Raw genomic sequence first — 20270 nt, 5'->3', positions numbered from 1 at the left:
AGCCGTACCGTTCCTGACTTGTCTCGCGCCTTCAGATCCGCGTTCATGCTTCGATAAAAAGCAAAATATAAAGCAATCGTTCCGACGGAGCTAAATTACTACAGCATAAAGAACGAAGGGGAAATTTGGATTTCGAAACAAAAAAGGGAGGGGTGCAACACGAGGATTTCCCAGGGGGTCACCTAGGGGTGTCAACGTGCCGGGTCCGGGCCGGAATTCATTATTCTGGACCCGGACCCGGATCCGACCCGTTTACCCGACGGGTCTTTTATTCGGTGTTCCGGATCCGGACCCGGCGAGTCTCGGATCCGGGTCGGGTCTACCCGAACAAATTTGCCAAAATTTATAATTTCTAACAAAAAAGAGAAAAAGATATATTTGTAAACTAATTTCTAACTAATGCAAAGAAAAAACCAAATAAGAAAATAAATCAAATTGATTTTACTCAAATACATCATCCTAATCAAATTATATTGATAATATATATTTTTTATAAATTATTAAATCATTTATATCCGGATGCGGGTCTAATACGGGTCGGAATACTATATTCCGTATCCGACCCGTTTTTTTGTTTGAAAAAACGGATCCGGATCCGGATAACGGAATTAAATCCCTACCCATACCCGCAAAAATTTTAGGGATCCGATCCGGATCCGGGTCTAGACCCGACCCGTTGACAGGCCTAGGGTCACCCATCCTAGTACTACTGTCGCCCAAGCACGCTTAACTTCGGAGTTCTGATGGGATCCGGTGCATTAGTGCTGGTATGATCGCACCCGCCATGTTCCTTTCGCTTTATTCTTTTAAACTGCCACGTCCTGTGAAGCAGTTTGGCTTTTCTGGACCCGAATTCATTCTAAGCATCAGTTCATGAATTTCCTCTCATCCTTTTATTTATTTACTTTTATATTTTTTTCTTGTTGCTTTGCACCTTTTTTTTCCCTCGTCGCACAACTCTCAATTATCCTGAAAGTGATCCTTCACGCTTGCGCTTATACATTTGCGCCGACAACTTTGACCGACGATCCGGGCTTCGATCCAGCCGTACCGTTCCTGACTTGTCTCGCGCCTTCAGATCCGCCTTCATGCTTCGATGAGAAGCAAAATAAAAAGCAATCGTTCCGACGGAGCTAAATTACTACAGCATAAAGAACGAAGGGGAAATTTGGATTTCGAAACAAAAAAGGGAGGGGTGCAACACGAGGATTTCCCAGGGGGTCACCTAGGGGTGTCAACGGGCCGGGTCCGGGCCGGAATTCATTATTCCGGACCCGGACCCGGATCCGACCCGTTTACCCGACGGGTCTTTTATTCTGTGTTCCGGATCCGGACCCGGCGAGTCTCGGATCCGGGTCGGGTCTACCCGAACAAATTTGCCAAAATTTATAATTTCTAACAAAAAGAGAAAAAGATATATTTGTAAACAAATTTCTAACTAATGCAAAGAAAAAACCAAATAAGAAAATAAATCAAATTGATTTTACTCAAATACATCATCCTAATCAAATTATATTGATAATATATTTTTTTTATAAATTATTAAATCATTTATATCCGGATCCGGGTCTAATACGGGTCGGAATACTATATTCCGTATTCGACCCGTTTTTTTGTTTGAAAAAACGGATCCGGATCCGGTTAACGGAATTAAATCCGTACCCATACCCGCAAAAATTTCAGGGATCCGATCCGGATCCGGGTCTAGACCCGACCCGTTGACAGGCCTAGGGTCACCCATCCTAGTACTACTGTCGCCCAAGCACGCTTAACTTCGGAGTTCTGATGGGATCCGGTGCATTAGTGCTGGTATGATCGCACCCGCCATGTTCCTTTCGCTTTATTCTTTTAAACTGCCACGTCCTGTGAAGCAGTTTGGCTTTTCTGGACCCGAATTCATTCTAAGCGTCAGTTCATGAATTTCCTCTCATCCTTTTATTTATTTACTTTTATATTTTTTTCTTGTTGCTTTGCACCTTTTTTTTCCCTCGTCGCACAACTCTCAATTATCCTGAAAGTGATCCTTCACGCTTGCGCTTATACATTTGCGCCGACAACTTTGACCGACGATCCGGGCTTCGATCCAGCCGTACCGTTCCTGACTTGTCTCGCGCCTTCAGATCCGCCTTCATGCTTCGATGAGAAGCAAAATAAAAAGCAATCGTTCCGACGGAGCTAAATTACTACAGCATAAAGAACGAAGGGGAAATTTGGATTTCGAAACAAAAAAGGGAGGGGTGCAACACGAGGATTTCCCAGGGGGTCACCTAGGGGTGTCAACGGGCCGGGTCCGGGCCGGAATTCATTATTCCGGATCCGACCGGTTTACCCGACGGGTCTTTTATTCTGTGTTCCGGATCCGGACCCGGCGAGTCTCGGATCCGGGTCGGGTCTACCCGAACAAATTTGCCAAAATTTATAATTTCTAACAAAAAAGAGAAAAAGATATATTTGTAAACAAATTTCTAGCTAATGCAAAGAAAAAACCAAATAAGAAAATAAATCAAATTGATTTTACTCAAATACATCATCCTAATCAAATTATATTGATAATATATATTTTTTATAAATTATTAAATCATTTATTTCCGGATCCGGGTCTAATACGGGTCGGAATACTATATTCCGTATCCGACCCGTTTTTTTGTTTGAAAAAACGGATCCGGATCCGGATAACGGAATTAAATCCCTACCCATACCCGCAAAAATTTCAGGGATCCGATCCGGATCCGGGTGTAGACCCGACCCGTTGACCGGCCTAGGGTCACCCATCCTAGTACTACTGTCGCCCAAGCACGCTTAACTTCGGAGTTCTGATGGGATCCGGTGCATTAGTGCTGGTATGATCGCACCCGCCATGTTTCTTTCGCTTTATTCTTTTAAACTGCCACGTCCTGTGAAGCAGTTTGGCTTTTCTGGACCCGAATTCATTCTAAGCGTCAGTTCATGAATTTCCTCTCATCCTTTTATTTATTTACTTTTATATTTTTTTCTTGTTGCTTTGCACCTTTTTTTTCCCTCGTCGCACAACTCTCAATTATCCTGAAAGTGATCCTTCACGCTTGCGCTTATACATTTGCGCCGACAACTTTGACCGACGATCCGGGCTTCGATCCAGCCGTACCGTTCCTGACTTGTCTCGCGCCTTCAGATCCGCCTTCATGCTTCGATGAGAAGCAAAATAAAAAGCAATCGTTCCGACGGAGCTAAATTACTACAGCATAAAGAACGAAGGGGAAATTTGGATTTCGAAACAAAAAAGGGAGGGGTGCAACACGAGGATTTCCCAGGGGGTCACCTAGGGGTGTCAACGGGCCGGGTCCGGGCCGGAATTCATTATTCCGGACCCGGACCCGGATCCGACCCGTTTACCCGACGGGTCTTTTATTCTGTGTTCCGGATCCGGACCCGGCGAGTCTCGGATCCGGGTCGGGTCTACCCGAACAAATTTGCCAAAATTTATAATTTCTAACAAAAAGAGAAAAAGATATATTTGTAAACAAATTTCTAACTAATGCAAAGAAAAAACCAAATAAGAAAATAAATCAAATTGATTTTACTCAAATACATCATCCTAATCAAATTATATTGATAATATATTTTTTTTATAAATTATTAAATCATTTATATCCGGATCCGGGTCTAATACGGGTCGGAATACTATATTCCGTATTCGACCCGTTTTTTTGTTTGAAAAAACGGATCCGGATCCGGTTAACGGAATTAAATCCGTACCCATACCCGCAAAAATTTCAGGGATCCGATCCGGATCCGGGTCTAGACCCGACCCGTTGACAGGCCTAGGGTCACCCATCCTAGTACTACTGTCGCCCAAGCACGCTTAACTTCGGAGTTCTGATGGGATCCGGTGCATTAGTGCTGGTATGATCGCACCCGCCATGTTCCTTTCGCTTTATTCTTTTAAACTGCCACGTCCTGTGAAGCAGTTTGGCTTTTCTGGACCCGAATTCATTCTAAGCGTCAGTTCATGAATTTCCTCTCATCCTTTTATTTATTTACTTTTATATTTTTTTCTTGTTGCTTTGCACCTTTTTTTTCCCTCGTCGCACAACTCTCAATTATCCTGAAAGTGATCCTTCACGCTTGCGCTTATACATTTGCGCCGACAACTTTGACCGACGATCCGGGCTTCGATCCAGCCGTACCGTTCCTGACTTGTCTCGCGCCTTCAGATCCGCCTTCATGCTTCGATGAGAAGCAAAATAAAAAGCAATCGTTCCGACGGAGCTAAATTACTACAGCATAAAGAACGAAGGGGAAATTTGGATTTCGAAACAAAAAAGGGAGGGGTGCAACACGAGGATTTCCCAGGGGGTCACCTAGGGGTGTCAACGGGCCGGGTCCGGGCCGGAATTCATTATTCCGGATCCGACCGGTTTACCCGACGGGTCTTTTATTCTGTGTTCCGGATCCGGACCCGGCGAGTCTCGGATCCGGGTCGGGTCTACCCGAACAAATTTGCCAAAATTTATAATTTCTAACAAAAAAGAGAAAAAGATATATTTGTAAACAAATTTCTAGCTAATGCAAAGAAAAAACCAAATAAGAAAATAAATCAAATTGATTTTACTCAAATACATCATCCTAATCAAATTATATTGATAATATATATTTTTTATAAATTATTAAATCATTTATTTCCGGATCCGGGTCTAATACGGGTCGGAATACTATATTCCGTATCCGACCCGTTTTTTTGTTTGAAAAAACGGATCCGGATCCGGATAACGGAATTAAATCCCTACCCATACCCGCAAAAATTTCAGGGATCCGATCCGGATCCGGGTGTAGACCCGACCCGTTGACCGGCCTAGGGTCACCCATCCTAGTACTACTGTCGCCCAAGCACGCTTAACTTCGGAGTTCTGATGGGATCCGGTGCATTAGTGCTGGTATGATCGCACCCGCCATGTTTCTTTCGCTTTATTCTTTTAAACTGCCACGTCCTGTGAAGCAGTTTGGCTTTTCTGGACCCGAATTCATTCTAAGCGTCAGTTCATGAATTTCCTCTCATCCTTTTATTTATTTACTTTTATATTTTTTTCTTGTTGCTTTGCACCTTTTTTTTCCCTCGTCGCACAACTCTCAATTATCCTGAAAGTGATCCTTCACGCTTGCGCTTATACATTTGCGCCGACAACTTTGACCGACGATCCGGGCTTCGATCCAGCCGTACCGTTCCTGACTTGTCTCGCGCCTTCAGATCCGCGTTCATGCTTCGATAAAAAGCAAAATATAAAGCAATCGTTCCGACGGAGCTAAATTACTACAGCATAAAGAACGAAGGGGAAATTTGGATTTCGAAACAAAAAAGGGAGGGGTGCAACACGAGGATTTCCCAGGGGGTCACCTAGGGGTGTCAACGTGCCGGGTCCGGGCCGGAATTCATTATTCTGGACCCGGACCCGGATCCGACCCGTTTACCCGACGGGTCTTTTATTCGGTGTTCCGGATCCGGACCCGGCGAGTCTCGGATCCGGGTCGGGTCTACCCGAACAAATTTGCCAAAATTTATAATTTCTAACAAAAAAGAGAAAAAGATATATTTGTAAACTAATTTCTAACTAATGCAAAGAAAAAACCAAATAAGAAAATAAATCAAATTGATTTTACTCAAATACATCATCCTAATCAAATTATATTGATAATATATATTTTTTATAAATTATTAAATCATTTATATCCGGATGCGGGTCTAATACGGGTCGGAATACTATATTCCGTATCCGACCCGTTTTTTTGTTTGAAAAAACGGATCCGGATCCGGATAACGGAATTAAATCCCTACCCATACCCGCAAAAATTTTAGGGATCCGATCCGGATCCGGGTCTAGACCCGACCCGTTGACAGGCCTAGGGTCACCCATCCTAGTACTACTGTCGCCCAAGCACGCTTAACTTCGGAGTTCTGATGGGATCCGGTGCATTAGTGCTGGTATGATCGCACCCGCCATGTTCCTTTCGCTTTATTCTTTTAAACTGCCACGTCCTGTGAAGCAGTTTGGCTTTTCTGGACCCGAATTCATTCTAAGCATCAGTTCATGAATTTCCTCTCATCCTTTTATTTATTTACTTTTATATTTTTTTCTTGTTGCTTTGCACCTTTTTTTTCCCTCGTCGCACAACTCTCAATTATCCTGAAAGTGATCCTTCACGCTTGCGCTTATACATTTGCGCCGACAACTTTGACCGACGATCCGGGCTTCGATCCAGCCGTACCGTTCCTGACTTGTCTCGCGCCTTCAGATCCGCCTTCATGCTTCGATGAGAAGCAAAATAAAAAGCAATCGTTCCGACGGAGCTAAATTACTACAGCATAAAGAACGAAGGGGAAATTTGGATTTCGAAACAAAAAAGGGAGGGGTGCAACACGAGGATTTCCCAGGGGGTCACCTAGGGGTGTCAACGGGCCGGGTCCGGGCCGGAATTCATTATTCCGGACCCGGACCCGGATCCGACCCGTTTACCCGACGGGTCTTTTATTCTGTGTTCCGGATCCGGACCCGGCGAGTCTCGGATCCGGGTCGGGTCTACCCGAACAAATTTGCCAAAATTTATAATTTCTAACAAAAAGAGAAAAAGATATATTTGTAAACAAATTTCTAACTAATGCAAAGAAAAAACCAAATAAGAAAATAAATCAAATTGATTTTACTCAAATACATCATCCTAATCAAATTATATTGATAATATATTTTTTTTATAAATTATTAAATCATTTATATCCGGATCCGGGTCTAATACGGGTCGGAATACTATATTCCGTATTCGACCCGTTTTTTTGTTTGAAAAAACGGATCCGGATCCGGTTAACGGAATTAAATCCGTACCCATACCCGCAAAAATTTCAGGGATCCGATCCGGATCCGGGTCTAGACCCGACCCGTTGACAGGCCTAGGGTCACCCATCCTAGTACTACTGTCGCCCAAGCACGCTTAACTTCGGAGTTCTGATGGGATCCGGTGCATTAGTGCTGGTATGATCGCACCCGCCATGTTCCTTTCGCTTTATTCTTTTAAACTGCCACGTCCTGTGAAGCAGTTTGGCTTTTCTGGACCCGAATTCATTCTAAGCGTCAGTTCATGAATTTCCTCTCATCCTTTTATTTATTTACTTTTATATTTTTTTCTTGTTGCTTTGCACCTTTTTTTTCCCTCGTCGCACAACTCTCAATTATCCTGAAAGTGATCCTTCACGCTTGCGCTTATACATTTGCGCCGACAACTTTGACCGACGATCCGGGCTTCGATCCAGCCGTACCGTTCCTGACTTGTCTCGCGCCTTCAGATCCGCCTTCATGCTTCGATGAGAAGCAAAATAAAAAGCAATCGTTCCGACGGAGCTAAATTACTACAGCATAAAGAACGAAGGGGAAATTTGGATTTCGAAACAAAAAAGGGAGGGGTGCAACACGAGGATTTCCCAGGGGGTCACCTAGGGGTGTCAACGGGCCGGGTCCGGGCCGGAATTCATTATTCCGGATCCGACCGGTTTACCCGACGGGTCTTTTATTCTGTGTTCCGGATCCGGACCCGGCGAGTCTCGGATCCGGGTCGGGTCTACCCGAACAAATTTGCCAAAATTTATAATTTCTAACAAAAAAGAGAAAAAGATATATTTGTAAACAAATTTCTAGCTAATGCAAAGAAAAAACCAAATAAGAAAATAAATCAAATTGATTTTACTCAAATACATCATCCTAATCAAATTATATTGATAATATATATTTTTTATAAATTATTAAATCATTTATTTCCGGATCCGGGTCTAATACGGGTCGGAATACTATATTCCGTATCCGACCCGTTTTTTTGTTTGAAAAAACGGATCCGGATCCGGATAACGGAATTAAATCCCTACCCATACCCGCAAAAATTTCAGGGATCCGATCCGGATCCGGGTGTAGACCCGACCCGTTGACCGGCCTAGGGTCACCCATCCTAGTACTACTGTCGCCCAAGCACGCTTAACTTCGGAGTTCTGATGGGATCCGGTGCATTAGTGCTGGTATGATCGCACCCGCCATGTTTCTTTCGCTTTATTCTTTTAAACTGCCACGTCCTGTGAAGCAGTTTGGCTTTTCTGGACCCGAATTCATTCTAAGCGTCAGTTCATGAATTTCCTCTCATCCTTTTATTTATTTACTTTTATATTTTTTTCTTGTTGCTTTGCACCTTTTTTTTCCCTCGTCGCACAACTCTCAATTATCCTGAAAGTGATCCTTCACGCTTGCGCTTATACATTTGCGCCGACAACTTTGACCGACGATCCGGGCTTCGATCCAGCCGTACCGTTCCTGACTTGTCTCGCGCCTTCAGATCCGCGTTCATGCTTCGATAAAAAGCAAAATATAAAGCAATCGTTCCGACGGAGCTAAATTACTACAGCATAAAGAACGAAGGGGAAATTTGGATTTCGAAACAAAAAAGGGAGGGGTGCAACACGAGGATTTCCCAGGGGGTCACCTAGGGGTGTCAACGTGCCGGGTCCGGGCCGGAATTCATTATTCTGGACCCGGACCCGGATCCGACCCGTTTACCCGACGGGTCTTTTATTCGGTGTTCCGGATCCGGACCCGGCGAGTCTCGGATCCGGGTCGGGTCTACCCGAACAAATTTGCCAAAATTTATAATTTCTAACAAAAAAGAGAAAAAGATATATTTGTAAACTAATTTCTAACTAATGCAAAGAAAAAACCAAATAAGAAAATAAATCAAATTGATTTTACTCAAATACATCATCCTAATCAAATTATATTGATAATATATATTTTTTATAAATTATTAAATCATTTATATCCGGATGCGGGTCTAATACGGGTCGGAATACTATATTCCGTATCCGACCCGTTTTTTTGTTTGAAAAAACGGATCCGGATCCGGATAACGGAATTAAATCCCTACCCATACCCGCAAAAATTTTAGGGATCCGATCCGGATCCGGGTCTAGACCCGACCCGTTGACAGGCCTAGGGTCACCCATCCTAGTACTACTGTCGCCCAAGCACGCTTAACTTCGGAGTTCTGATGGGATCCGGTGCATTAGTGCTGGTATGATCGCACCCGCCATGTTCCTTTCGCTTTATTCTTTTAAACTGCCACGTCCTGTGAAGCAGTTTGGCTTTTCTGGACCCGAATTCATTCTAAGCATCAGTTCATGAATTTCCTCTCATCCTTTTATTTATTTACTTTTATATTTTTTTCTTGTTGCTTTGCACCTTTTTTTTCCCTCGTCGCACAACTCTCAATTATCCTGAAAGTGATCCTTCACGCTTGCGCTTATACATTTGCGCCGACAACTTTGACCGACGATCCGGGCTTCGATCCAGCCGTACCGTTCCTGACTTGTCTCGCGCCTTCAGATCCGCCTTCATGCTTCGATGAGAAGCAAAATAAAAAGCAATCGTTCCGACGGAGCTAAATTACTACAGCATAAAGAACGAAGGGGAAATTTGGATTTCGAAACAAAAAAGGGAGGGGTGCAACACGAGGATTTCCCAGGGGGTCACCTAGGGGTGTCAACGGGCCGGGTCCGGGCCGGAATTCATTATTCCGGACCCGGACCCGGATCCGACCCGTTTACCCGACGGGTCTTTTATTCTGTGTTCCGGATCCGGACCCGGCGAGTCTCGGATCCGGGTCGGGTCTACCCGAACAAATTTGCCAAAATTTATAATTTCTAACAAAAAGAGAAAAAGATATATTTGTAAACAAATTTCTAACTAATGCAAAGAAAAAACCAAATAAGAAAATAAATCAAATTGATTTTACTCAAATACATCATCCTAATCAAATTATATTGATAATATATTTTTTTTATAAATTATTAAATCATTTATATCCGGATCCGGGTCTAATACGGGTCGGAATACTATATTCCGTATTCGACCCGTTTTTTTGTTTGAAAAAACGGATCCGGATCCGGTTAACGGAATTAAATCCGTACCCATACCCGCAAAAATTTCAGGGATCCGATCCGGATCCGGGTCTAGACCCGACCCGTTGACAGGCCTAGGGTCACCCATCCTAGTACTACTGTCGCCCAAGCACGCTTAACTTCGGAGTTCTGATGGGATCCGGTGCATTAGTGCTGGTATGATCGCACCCGCCATGTTCCTTTCGCTTTATTCTTTTAAACTGCCACGTCCTGTGAAGCAGTTTGGCTTTTCTGGACCCGAATTCATTCTAAGCGTCAGTTCATGAATTTCCTCTCATCCTTTTATTTATTTACTTTTATATTTTTTTCTTGTTGCTTTGCACCTTTTTTTTCCCTCGTCGCACAACTCTCAATTATCCTGAAAGTGATCCTTCACGCTTGCGCTTATACATTTGCGCCGACAACTTTGACCGACGATCCGGGCTTCGATCCAGCCGTACCGTTCCTGACTTGTCTCGCGCCTTCAGATCCGCCTTCATGCTTCGATGAGAAGCAAAATAAAAAGCAATCGTTCCGACGGAGCTAAATTACTACAGCATAAAGAACGAAGGGGAAATTTGGATTTCGAAACAAAAAAGGGAGGGGTGCAACACGAGGATTTCCCAGGGGGTCACCTAGGGGTGTCAACGGGCCGGGTCCGGGCCGGAATTCATTATTCCGGATCCGACCGGTTTACCCGACGGGTCTTTTATTCTGTGTTCCGGATCCGGACCCGGCGAGTCTCGGATCCGGGTCGGGTCTACCCGAACAAATTTGCCAAAATTTATAATTTCTAACAAAAAAGAGAAAAAGATATATTTGTAAACAAATTTCTAGCTAATGCAAAGAAAAAACCAAATAAGAAAATAAATCAAATTGATTTTACTCAAATACATCATCCTAATCAAATTATATTGATAATATATATTTTTTATAAATTATTAAATCATTTATTTCCGGATCCGGGTCTAATACGGGTCGGAATACTATATTCCGTATCCGACCCGTTTTTTTGTTTGAAAAAACGGATCCGGATCCGGATAACGGAATTAAATCCCTACCCATACCCGCAAAAATTTCAGGGATCCGATCCGGATCCGGGTGTAGACCCGACCCGTTGACCGGCCTAGGGTCACCCATCCTAGTACTACTGTCGCCCAAGCACGCTTAACTTCGGAGTTCTGATGGGATCCGGTGCATTAGTGCTGGTATGATCGCACCCGCCATGTTTCTTTCGCTTTATTCTTTTAAACTGCCACGTCCTGTGAAGCAGTTTGGCTTTTCTGGACCCGAATTCATTCTAAGCGTCAGTTCATGAATTTCCTCTCATCCTTTTATTTATTTACTTTTATATTTTTTTCTTGTTGCTTTGCACCTTTTTTTTCCCTCGTCGCACAACTCTCAATTATCCTGAAAGTGATCCTTCACGCTTGCGCTTATACATTTGCGCCGACAACTTTGACCGACGATCCGGGCTTCGATCCAGCCGTACCGTTCCTGACTTGTCTCGCGCCTTCAGATCCGCGTTCATGCTTCGATAAAAAGCAAAATATAAAGCAATCGTTCCGACGGAGCTAAATTACTACAGCATAAAGAACGAAGGGGAAATTTGGATTTCGAAACAAAAAAGGGAGGGGTGCAACACGAGGATTTCCCAGGGGGTCACCTAGGGGTGTCAACGTGCCGGGTCCGGGCCGGAATTCATTATTCTGGACCCGGACCCGGATCCGACCCGTTTACCCGACGGGTCTTTTATTCGGTGTTCCGGATCCGGACCCGGCGAGTCTCGGATCCGGGTCGGGTCTACCCGAACAAATTTGCCAAAATTTATAATTTCTAACAAAAAAGAGAAAAAGATATATTTGTAAACTAATTTCTAACTAATGCAAAGAAAAAACCAAATAAGAAAATAAATCAAATTGATTTTACTCAAATACATCATCCTAATCAAATTATATTGATAATATATATTTTTTATAAATTATTAAATCATTTATATCCGGATGCGGGTCTAATACGGGTCGGAATACTATATTCCGTATCCGACCCGTTTTTTTGTTTGAAAAAACGGATCCGGATCCGGATAACGGAATTAAATCCCTACCCATACCCGCAAAAATTTTAGGGATCCGATCCGGATCCGGGTCTAGACCCGACCCGTTGACAGGCCTAGGGTCACCCATCCTAGTACTACTGTCGCCCAAGCACGCTTAACTTCGGAGTTCTGATGGGATCCGGTGCATTAGTGCTGGTATGATCGCACCCGCCATGTTCCTTTCGCTTTATTCTTTTAAACTGCCACGTCCTGTGAAGCAGTTTGGCTTTTCTGGACCCGAATTCATTCTAAGCATCAGTTCATGAATTTCCTCTCATCCTTTTATTTATTTACTTTTATATTTTTTTCTTGTTGCTTTGCACCTTTTTTTTCCCTCGTCGCACAACTCTCAATTATCCTGAAAGTGATCCTTCACGCTTGCGCTTATACATTTGCGCCGACAACTTTGACCGACGATCCGGGCTTCGATCCAGCCGTACCAGCAATCGTTCCGACGGAGCTAAATTACTACAGCATAAAGAACGAAGGGGAAATTTGGATTTCGAAACAAAAAAGGGAGGGGTGCAACACGAGGATTTCCCAGGGGGTCACCTAGGGGTGTCAACGGGCCGGGTCCGGGCCGGAATTCATTATTCCGGACCCGGACCCGGATCCGACCCGTTTACCCGACGGGTCTTTTATTCTGTGTTCCGGATCCGGACCCGGCGAGTCTCGGATCCGGGTCGGGTCTACCCGAACAAATTTGCCAAAATTTATAATTTCTAACAAAAAGAGAAAAAGATATATTTGTAAACAAATTTCTAACTAATGCAAAGAAAAAACCAAATAAGAAAATAAATCAAATTGATTTTACTCAAATACATCATCCTAATCAAATTATATTGATAATATATTTTTTTTATAAATTATTAAATCATTTATATCCGGATCCGGGTCTAATACGGGTCGGAATACTATATTCCGTATTCGACCCGTTTTTTTGTTTGAAAAAACGGATCCGGATCCGGTTAACGGAATTAAATCCGTACCCATACCCGCAAAAATTTCAGGGATCCGATCCGGATCCGGGTCTAGACCCGACCCGTTGACAGGCCTAGGGTCACCCATCCTAGTACTACTGTCGCCCAAGCACGCTTAACTTCGGAGTTCTGATGGGATCCGGTGCATTAGTGCTGGTATGATCGCACCCGCCATGTTCCTTTCGCTTTATTCTTTTAAACTGCCACGTCCTGTGAAGCAGTTTGGCTTTTCTGGACCCGAATTCATTCTAAGCGTCAGTTCATGAATTTCCTCTCATCCTTTTATTTATTTACTTTTATATTTTTTTCTTGTTGCTTTGCACCTTTTTTTTCCCTCGTCGCACAACTCTCAATTATCCTGAAAGTGATCCTTCACGCTTGCGCTTATACATTTGCGCCGACAACTTTGACCGACGATCCGGGCTTCGATCCAGCCGCACCGTTCCTGACTTGTCTCGCGCCTTCAGATCCGCCTTCATGCTTCGATAAGAAGCAAAATATAAAGCAATCGTTCCGACGGAGCTAAATTACTACAGCATAAAGAACGAAGGGGAAATTTGGATTTCGAAACAAAAAAGGGAGGGGTGCAACACGAGGACTTCCCAGGGGGTCACCCATCCTAGTACTACTCTCGCCCAAGCACGCTTAACTTCGGAGTTCTGATGGGATCCGGTGCATTAGTGCTGGTATGATCGCACCCGCCATGTTCCTTTCGCTTTATTCTTTTAAACTGCCCCGTCCTGTGAAGCAGTGTGGCTTTTATGGACCCCAATTCATTTTAAGCGTCAATTCAAGAATTTCCCCTCATCCTTTTATTTATTTACTTTTACATTTTTTTCTTGTTGATTTGCACCATTTTTTTTTCCCTCGTCGCGCAACTCTCAATTATCCTGAAATTGATCCTTCACGCTTGCGCTTATACATTTGCGCCGACAACTTTGACCGACGATCCGGGCTTCGATCCAGCCGTACCGTTCCTGACTTGTCTCGCGCCTTCAGATCCGCCTTCATGCTTCGATGAGAAGCAAAATAAAAAGCAGTCGTTCCGACGGAGCTAAATTACTACAGCATAAAGAACGAAGGGGAAATTTGGATTTCGAAACAAAAAAGGGAGGGGTGCAACACGAGGATTTCCCAGGGGGTCACCTAGGGGTGTCAACGGGCCGGGTCCGGGCCGGAATTCATTATTCCGGACCCGGACCCGGATCCGACCCGTTTACCCGACGGGTCTTTTATTCTGTGTTCCGGATCCGGACCCGGCGAGTCTCGGATCCGGGTCGGGTCTACCCGAACAAATTTGCCAAAATTTATAATTTCTAACAAAAAGAGAAAAAGATATATTTGTAAACAAATTTCTAGCTAATGCAAAGAAAAAACCAAATAAGAAAATAAATCAAATTGATTTTACTCAAATACATCATCCTAATCAAATTATATTGATAATATATTTTTTTTATAAATTATTAAATCATTTATATCCGGATCCGGGTCTAATACGGGTCGGAATACTATATTCCGTATATCCTTCACGCTTGCGCTTATACATTTGCGCCGACAACTTTGACCGACGATCCGGGCTTCGATCCAGCCGTACCGTTCCTGACTTGTCTCGCGCCTTCAGATCCGCCTTCATGCTTCGATGAGAAGCAAAATAAAAAGCAATCGTTCCGACGGAGCTAAATTACTACAGCATAAAGAACGAAGGGGAAATTTGGATTTCGAAACAAAAAAGGGAGGGGTGCAACACGAAGATTTCCCAGGGGGTCACCTAGGGGTGTCAACGGGCCGGGTCCGGGCCGGAATTCATTATTCCGGACCCGGACCCGGATCCGACCCGTTTACCCGACGGGTCTTTTATTCTGTGTTCCGGATCCGGACCCGGCGAGTCTCGGATCCGGGTCGGGTCTACCCGAACAAATTTGCCAAAATTTATAATTTCTAACAAAAAAGAGAAAAAGATATATTTGTAAACAAATTTCTAGCTAATGTAAAGAAAAAACCAAATAAGAAAATAAATCAAATTGATTTTACTCAAATACATCATCCTAATCAAATTATATTGATAATATATATTTTTTATAAATTATTAAATCATTTATATCCGGATCCGGGTCTAATACGGGTCGGAATACCATATTCCGTATCCGACACGTTTTTTTGTTTGAAAAAACGGATCCGGATCCGGATAACGGAATTAAATCCCTACCCATACCCGCAAAAATTTCAGGGATCCGATCCGGATCCGGGTCTAGACCCGACCCGTTGACAGGCCTAGGGTCACCCATCCTAGTACTACCGTCGCCCAAGCACGCTTAACTTCGGAGTTCTGATGGGATCCGGTGCATTAGTGCTGGTATGATCGCACCCGCCATGTTCCTTTCGCTTTATTCTTTTAAACTGCCACGTCCTGTGAAGCAGTTTGGCTTTTCTGGACCCGAATTCATTCTAAGCGTCAGTTCATGAATTTCCTCTCATCCTTTTATTTATTTACTTTTATATTTTTTTCTTGTTGCTTTGCACCTTTTTTTTCCCTCGTCGCACAACTCTCAATTATCCAGAAAGTGATCCTTCACGCTTGCGCTTATACATTTGCGCCGACAACTTTGACCGACGATCCGGGCTTCGATCCAGCCGTACCGTTCCTGACTTGTCTCGCGCCTTCAGATCCGCCTTCATGCTTCGATAAGAAGCAAAATATAAAGCAATCGTTCCGACGGAGCTAAATTACTACAGCATAAAGAACGAAGGGGAAATTTGGATTTCGAAACAAAAAAGGGAGGGGTGCAACCCGAGGACTTCCCAGGGGTCACCCATCCTAGTACTACTCTCGCCCAAGCACGCTTAACTTCGGAGTTCTGATGGGATCTGGTGCATTAGTGCTGGTATGATCGCACCCGCCATGTTCCTTTCGCTTTATTCTTTTAAACTGCCCCGTCCTGTGAAGCAGTGTGGCTTTTCTGGACCCGAATTCATTTTAAGCGTCAATTCAAGAATTTCCCCTCATCCTTTTATTTATTTACTTTTACATTTTTTTCTTGTTGATTTGCACCATTTTTTTTTCCCTCGTCGCGCAACTCTCAATTATCCTGAAATTGATCCTTCATGCTTGCGCTTATACATTTGCGCCGACAACATTGACCGACGATCCGGGCTTCGATCCAGCCGTACCGTTCCTGACTTGTCTCGCGCCTTCAGATCCGCCTTCATACTTCGATAAGAAGCAAAATATAAAGCAATCGTTCCGACGGAGCTAAATTACTACAGCATAAAGAACGAAGGGAAAATTTGGATTTCGAAACAAAAAAGGGAGGGGTGCAACACGAGGACTTCCCAGGGGGTCTCCCATCCTAGTACTACTCTCGCCCAAGCACGCTTAACTTTGGAGTTCTGATGGGATCGGGTGCATTAGTGCTGGTATGATCGCACCCGCCATGTTCCTTTCGCTTTATTCTTTTAAACTGCCACGTCCTGTGAAGCAGTTTGGCTTTTCTGGACCCGAATTCATTTTAAGCGTCAATTCAAGAATTTCCCCTCATCCTTTTATTTATTTACTTTTACATTTTTTTCTTGTTGATTTGCACCATTTTTTTTTTCCCTCGTCGCGCAACTCTCAATTATCCTGAAATTGATCCTTCACGCTTGCGCTTATACATTTGCGCCGACAACTTTGACCGACGATCCGGGCTTCGATCCAGCCGTACCGTTACTGACTTGTCTCGCGCCTTCAGATCCGCCTTCATACTTCGATAAGAAGCAAAATATAAAGCAATCGTTCCGACGGAGCTAAATTACTACAGCATAAAGAACGAAGGGAAAATTTGGATTTCGAAACAAAAAAGGGAGGGGTGCAACACGAGGACTTCCCAGGGGGTCACCCATCCTAGTACTACTCTCGCCCAAGCACGCTTAACTTCGGAGTTCTGATGGGATCCGGTGCATTAGTGCTGGTATGATCGCACCCGCCATGTTCCTTTCGCTTTATTCTTTTAAACTGCCCCGTCCTGTGAAGCAGTGTGGCTTTTCTGGACCCGAATTCATTTTAAGCGTCAATTCAAGAATTTCCCCTCATCCTTTTATTTATTTACTTTTACATTTTTTTCTTGTTGATTTGCACCATTTTTTTTTTCCCTCGTCGCGCAACTCTCAATTTTCCTGAAATTGATCCTTCACGCTTGCGCTTATACATTTGCGCCGACAACTTTGACCGACGATCCGGGCTTCGATCCAGCCGTACCGTTCCTGACTTGTCTCGCGCCTTCAGATCCGCCTTCATGCTTCGATGAGAAGCAAAATATAAAGCAATCGTTCCGACGGAGCTAAATTACTACAGCATAAAGAACGAAGGGGAAATTTGGATTTCGAAACAAAAAAGGGAGGGGTGCAACACGAGGATTTCCCAGGGGGTCACCTAGGGGTGTCAACGTGCCGGGACCGGGCCGGAATTCATTATTCTGGACCCGGACCCGGATCCGACCCGTTTACCCGACGGGTCTTTTATTCGGTGTTTCGGATCCGGACCCGGCGAGTCTCGGATCCGGGTCGGGTCTACCCGAACAAATTTGCCAAAATTTATAATTTCTAACAAAAAAGAGAAAAAGATATATTTGTAAACTAATTTCTAACTAATGCAAAGAAAAAACCAAATAAGAAAATAAATCAAATTGATTTTACTCAAATACATCATCCTAATCAAATTATATTGATAATATATATTTTTTATAAATTATTAAATCATTTATATCCGGATGCGGGTCTAATACGGGTCGGAATACTATATTCCGTATCCGACCCGTTTTTTTGTTTGAAAAAACGGATCCGGATCCGGATAACGGAATTAAATCCCTACCCATACCCGCAAAAATTTTAGGGATCCGATCCGGATCCGGGTCTAGACCCGACCCGTTGACAGGCCTAGGGTCACCCATCCTAGTACTACTGTCGCCCAAGCACGCTTAACTTCGGAGTTCTGATGGGATCCGGTGCATTAGTGCTGGTATGATCGCACCCGCCATGTTCCTTTCGCTTTATTCTTTTAAACTGCCACGTCCTGTGAAGCAGTTTGGCTTTTCTGGACCCGAATTCATTCTAAGCGTCAGTTCATGAATTTCCTCTCATCCTTTTATTTATTTACTTTTATATTTTTTTCTTGTTGCTTTGCACCTTTTTTTTCCCTCGTCGCACAACTCTCAATTATCCTGAAAGTGATCCTTCACGCTTGCGCTTATACATTTGCGCCGACAACTTTGACCGACGATCCGGGCTTCGATCCAGCCGTACCGTTCCTGACTTGTCTCGCGCCTTCAGATCCGCCTTCATGCTTCGATAAAAAGCAAAATATAAAGCAATCGTTTCGACGGAGCTAAATTACTACAGCATAAAGAACGAAGGGGAAATTTGGATTTCGAAACAAAAAAGGGAGGGGTGCAACACGAGGATTTCCCAGGGGGTCACCTAGGGGTGTCAACGTGCCGGGTCCGGGCTGGAATTCATTATTCTGGACCCGGACCCGGATCCGACCCGTTTACCCGACGGGTCTTTTATTCGGTGTTCCGGATCCGGACCCGGCGAGTCTCGGATCCGGGTCGGGTCTACCCGAACAAATTTGCCAAAATTTATAATTTCTAACAAAAAAGAGAAAAAGATATATTTGTAAACTAATTTCTAACTAATGCAAAGAAAAAACCAAATAAGAAAATAAATCAAATTGATTTTACTCAAATACATCATCCTAATCAAATTATATTGATAATATATATTTTTTATAAATTATTAAATCATTTATATCCGGATCCGGGTCTAATACGGGTCGGAATACTATATTCCGTATCCGACCCGTTTTTTTGTTTGAAAAAACGGATCCGGATCCGGATAACGGAATTAAATCCCTACCCATACCCGCAAAAATTTCAGGGATCCGATCCGGATCCGGGTCTAGACCCGACCCGTTGACAGGCCTAGGGTCACCCATCCTAGTACTACTGTCGCCCAAGCACGCTTAACTTCGGAGTTCTGATGGGATCCGGTGCATTAGTGCTGGTATGATCGCACCCGCCATGTTCCTTTCGCTTTATTCTTTTAAACTGCCACGTCCTGTGAAGCAGTTTGGCTTTTCTGGACCCGAATTCATTCTAAGCGTCAGTTCATGAATTTCCTCTCATCCTTTTATTTATTTACTTTTATATTTTTTTCTTGTTGCTTTGCACCTTTTTTTTCCCTTGTCGCACAACTCTCAATTATCCTGAAAGTGATCCTTCACGCTTGCGCTTATACATTTGCGCCGACAACTTTGACCGACGATCCGGGATTCGATCCAGCCGTACCGTTCCTGACTTGTCTCGCGCCTTCAGATCCGCCTTCATGCTTCGATAAGAAGCAAAATATAAAGCAATCGTTCCGACGGAGCTAAATTACTACAGCATAAAGAACGAAGGGGAAATTTGGATTTCGAAACAAAAAAGGGAGGGGTGCAACACGAGGACTTCCCATGGGGTCACCCATCCTAGTACTACTCTCGCCCAAGCACGCTTAACTTCGGAGTTTTGATGGGATCTGGTGCATTAGTGCTGGTATGATCGCACCCGCCATGTTCCTTTCGCTTTATTCTTTTAAACTGCCCCGTCCTGTGAAGCAGTGTGGCTTTTTTGGACCCGAATTCATTTTAAGCGTCAATTCAAGAATTTCCCCTCATCCTTTTATTTATTTACTTTTACATTTTTTTCTTGTTGATTTGCACCATTTTTTTTTCCCTCGTCGCGCAACTCTCAATTATCCTGAAATTGATCCTTCACGCTTGCGCTTATACATTTGCGCCGACAACTTTGACCGACGATCCGGGCTTCGATCCAGCCGTACCGTTACTGACTTGTCTCGCGCCTTCAGATCCGCCTTCATACTTCGATAAGAAGCAAAATATAAAGCAATCGTTCCGACGGAGCTAAATTACTACAGCATAAAGAACGAAGGGGAAATTTGGATTTCGAAACAAAAAAGGGAGGGGTGCAACACGAGGATTTCCCAGGGGGTCACCTAGGGGTGTCAACGGGCCGGGTCCGGGCCGGAATTCATTATTCTGGACCCGGACCCGGATCCGACCTGTTTACCTGACGGGTCTTTTATTCGGTGTTCCGGATCCGACCCGGCGAGTCTCGGATCCGGGTCGGGTCTACCCGAACAAATTTGCCAAAATTTATAATTTCTAACAAAAAAGAGAAAAAGATATATTTGTAAACTAATTTCTAACTAATGCAAAGAAAAAACC

The 20270-nt window shown here is 43.8% G+C and overlaps 5 non-coding genes and 16 pseudogenes across 5 annotated transcripts; all 21 read right to left on the bottom strand.

Moving 5' to 3' along the window:
- Positions 1 to 663: 663 nt before the first annotated feature.
- LOC140019108 (5S ribosomal RNA) lies at positions 664 to 781 on the bottom strand (annotated as a pseudogene).
- Positions 782 to 1705: 924 nt separating this feature from the next.
- Positions 1706 to 1823, bottom strand: LOC140019107 (5S ribosomal RNA; annotated as a pseudogene).
- Positions 1824 to 2736: 913 nt separating this feature from the next.
- Positions 2737 to 2854, bottom strand: LOC140018384 (5S ribosomal RNA; annotated as a pseudogene).
- Positions 2855 to 3778: 924 nt separating this feature from the next.
- LOC140019106 (5S ribosomal RNA) lies at positions 3779 to 3896 on the bottom strand (annotated as a pseudogene).
- A 913-nt stretch (positions 3897 to 4809) lies between these two features.
- LOC140018383 (5S ribosomal RNA) lies at positions 4810 to 4927 on the bottom strand (annotated as a pseudogene).
- Positions 4928 to 5852: 925 nt separating this feature from the next.
- LOC140019105 (5S ribosomal RNA) lies at positions 5853 to 5970 on the bottom strand (annotated as a pseudogene).
- A 924-nt stretch (positions 5971 to 6894) lies between these two features.
- On the bottom strand, positions 6895 to 7012 carry LOC140019104 (5S ribosomal RNA; annotated as a pseudogene).
- Positions 7013 to 7925: 913 nt separating this feature from the next.
- Positions 7926 to 8043, bottom strand: LOC140018382 (5S ribosomal RNA; annotated as a pseudogene).
- Positions 8044 to 8968: 925 nt separating this feature from the next.
- Positions 8969 to 9086, bottom strand: LOC140019103 (5S ribosomal RNA; annotated as a pseudogene).
- Positions 9087 to 10010: 924 nt separating this feature from the next.
- On the bottom strand, positions 10011 to 10128 carry LOC140019102 (5S ribosomal RNA; annotated as a pseudogene).
- A 913-nt stretch (positions 10129 to 11041) lies between these two features.
- On the bottom strand, positions 11042 to 11159 carry LOC140018381 (5S ribosomal RNA; annotated as a pseudogene).
- Positions 11160 to 12084: 925 nt separating this feature from the next.
- Positions 12085 to 12202, bottom strand: LOC140019101 (5S ribosomal RNA; annotated as a pseudogene).
- Positions 12203 to 13064: 862 nt separating this feature from the next.
- Positions 13065 to 13182, bottom strand: LOC140019100 (5S ribosomal RNA; annotated as a pseudogene).
- A 411-nt stretch (positions 13183 to 13593) lies between these two features.
- Positions 13594 to 13712, bottom strand: LOC140017196 (5S ribosomal RNA). The gene has a single exon (XR_011823509.1). It is a non-coding gene; the product is annotated as a 5S ribosomal RNA (ribosomal RNA).
- A 1549-nt stretch (positions 13713 to 15261) lies between these two features.
- Positions 15262 to 15379, bottom strand: LOC140018482 (5S ribosomal RNA; annotated as a pseudogene).
- Positions 15380 to 15790: 411 nt separating this feature from the next.
- On the bottom strand, positions 15791 to 15908 carry LOC140018147 (5S ribosomal RNA). The gene has a single exon (XR_011824449.1). It is a non-coding gene; the product is annotated as a 5S ribosomal RNA (ribosomal RNA).
- Positions 15909 to 16321: 413 nt separating this feature from the next.
- LOC140018089 (5S ribosomal RNA) lies at positions 16322 to 16440 on the bottom strand. Its single transcript, XR_011824392.1, has one exon. It is a non-coding gene; the product is annotated as a 5S ribosomal RNA (ribosomal RNA).
- Positions 16441 to 16854: 414 nt separating this feature from the next.
- On the bottom strand, positions 16855 to 16973 carry LOC140017195 (5S ribosomal RNA). The gene has a single exon (XR_011823508.1). It is a non-coding gene; the product is annotated as a 5S ribosomal RNA (ribosomal RNA).
- Positions 16974 to 17901: 928 nt separating this feature from the next.
- LOC140019099 (5S ribosomal RNA) lies at positions 17902 to 18019 on the bottom strand (annotated as a pseudogene).
- A 925-nt stretch (positions 18020 to 18944) lies between these two features.
- Positions 18945 to 19062, bottom strand: LOC140019097 (5S ribosomal RNA; annotated as a pseudogene).
- A 411-nt stretch (positions 19063 to 19473) lies between these two features.
- On the bottom strand, positions 19474 to 19592 carry LOC140018057 (5S ribosomal RNA). Its single transcript, XR_011824359.1, has one exon. It is a non-coding gene; the product is annotated as a 5S ribosomal RNA (ribosomal RNA).
- Positions 19593 to 20270: the final 678 nt, after the last annotated feature.

The sequence above is a fragment of the Coffea arabica genome, chromosome 11c (genome assembly GCF_036785885.1).
Source record: "Coffea arabica cultivar ET-39 chromosome 11c, Coffea Arabica ET-39 HiFi, whole genome shotgun sequence".
Classification (NCBI taxonomy): domain Eukaryota; kingdom Viridiplantae; phylum Streptophyta; class Magnoliopsida; order Gentianales; family Rubiaceae; genus Coffea; species Coffea arabica.
Note: the sequence above shows the minus strand (reverse complement) of the source record. Positions and strands in the feature narration are given on the sequence as shown.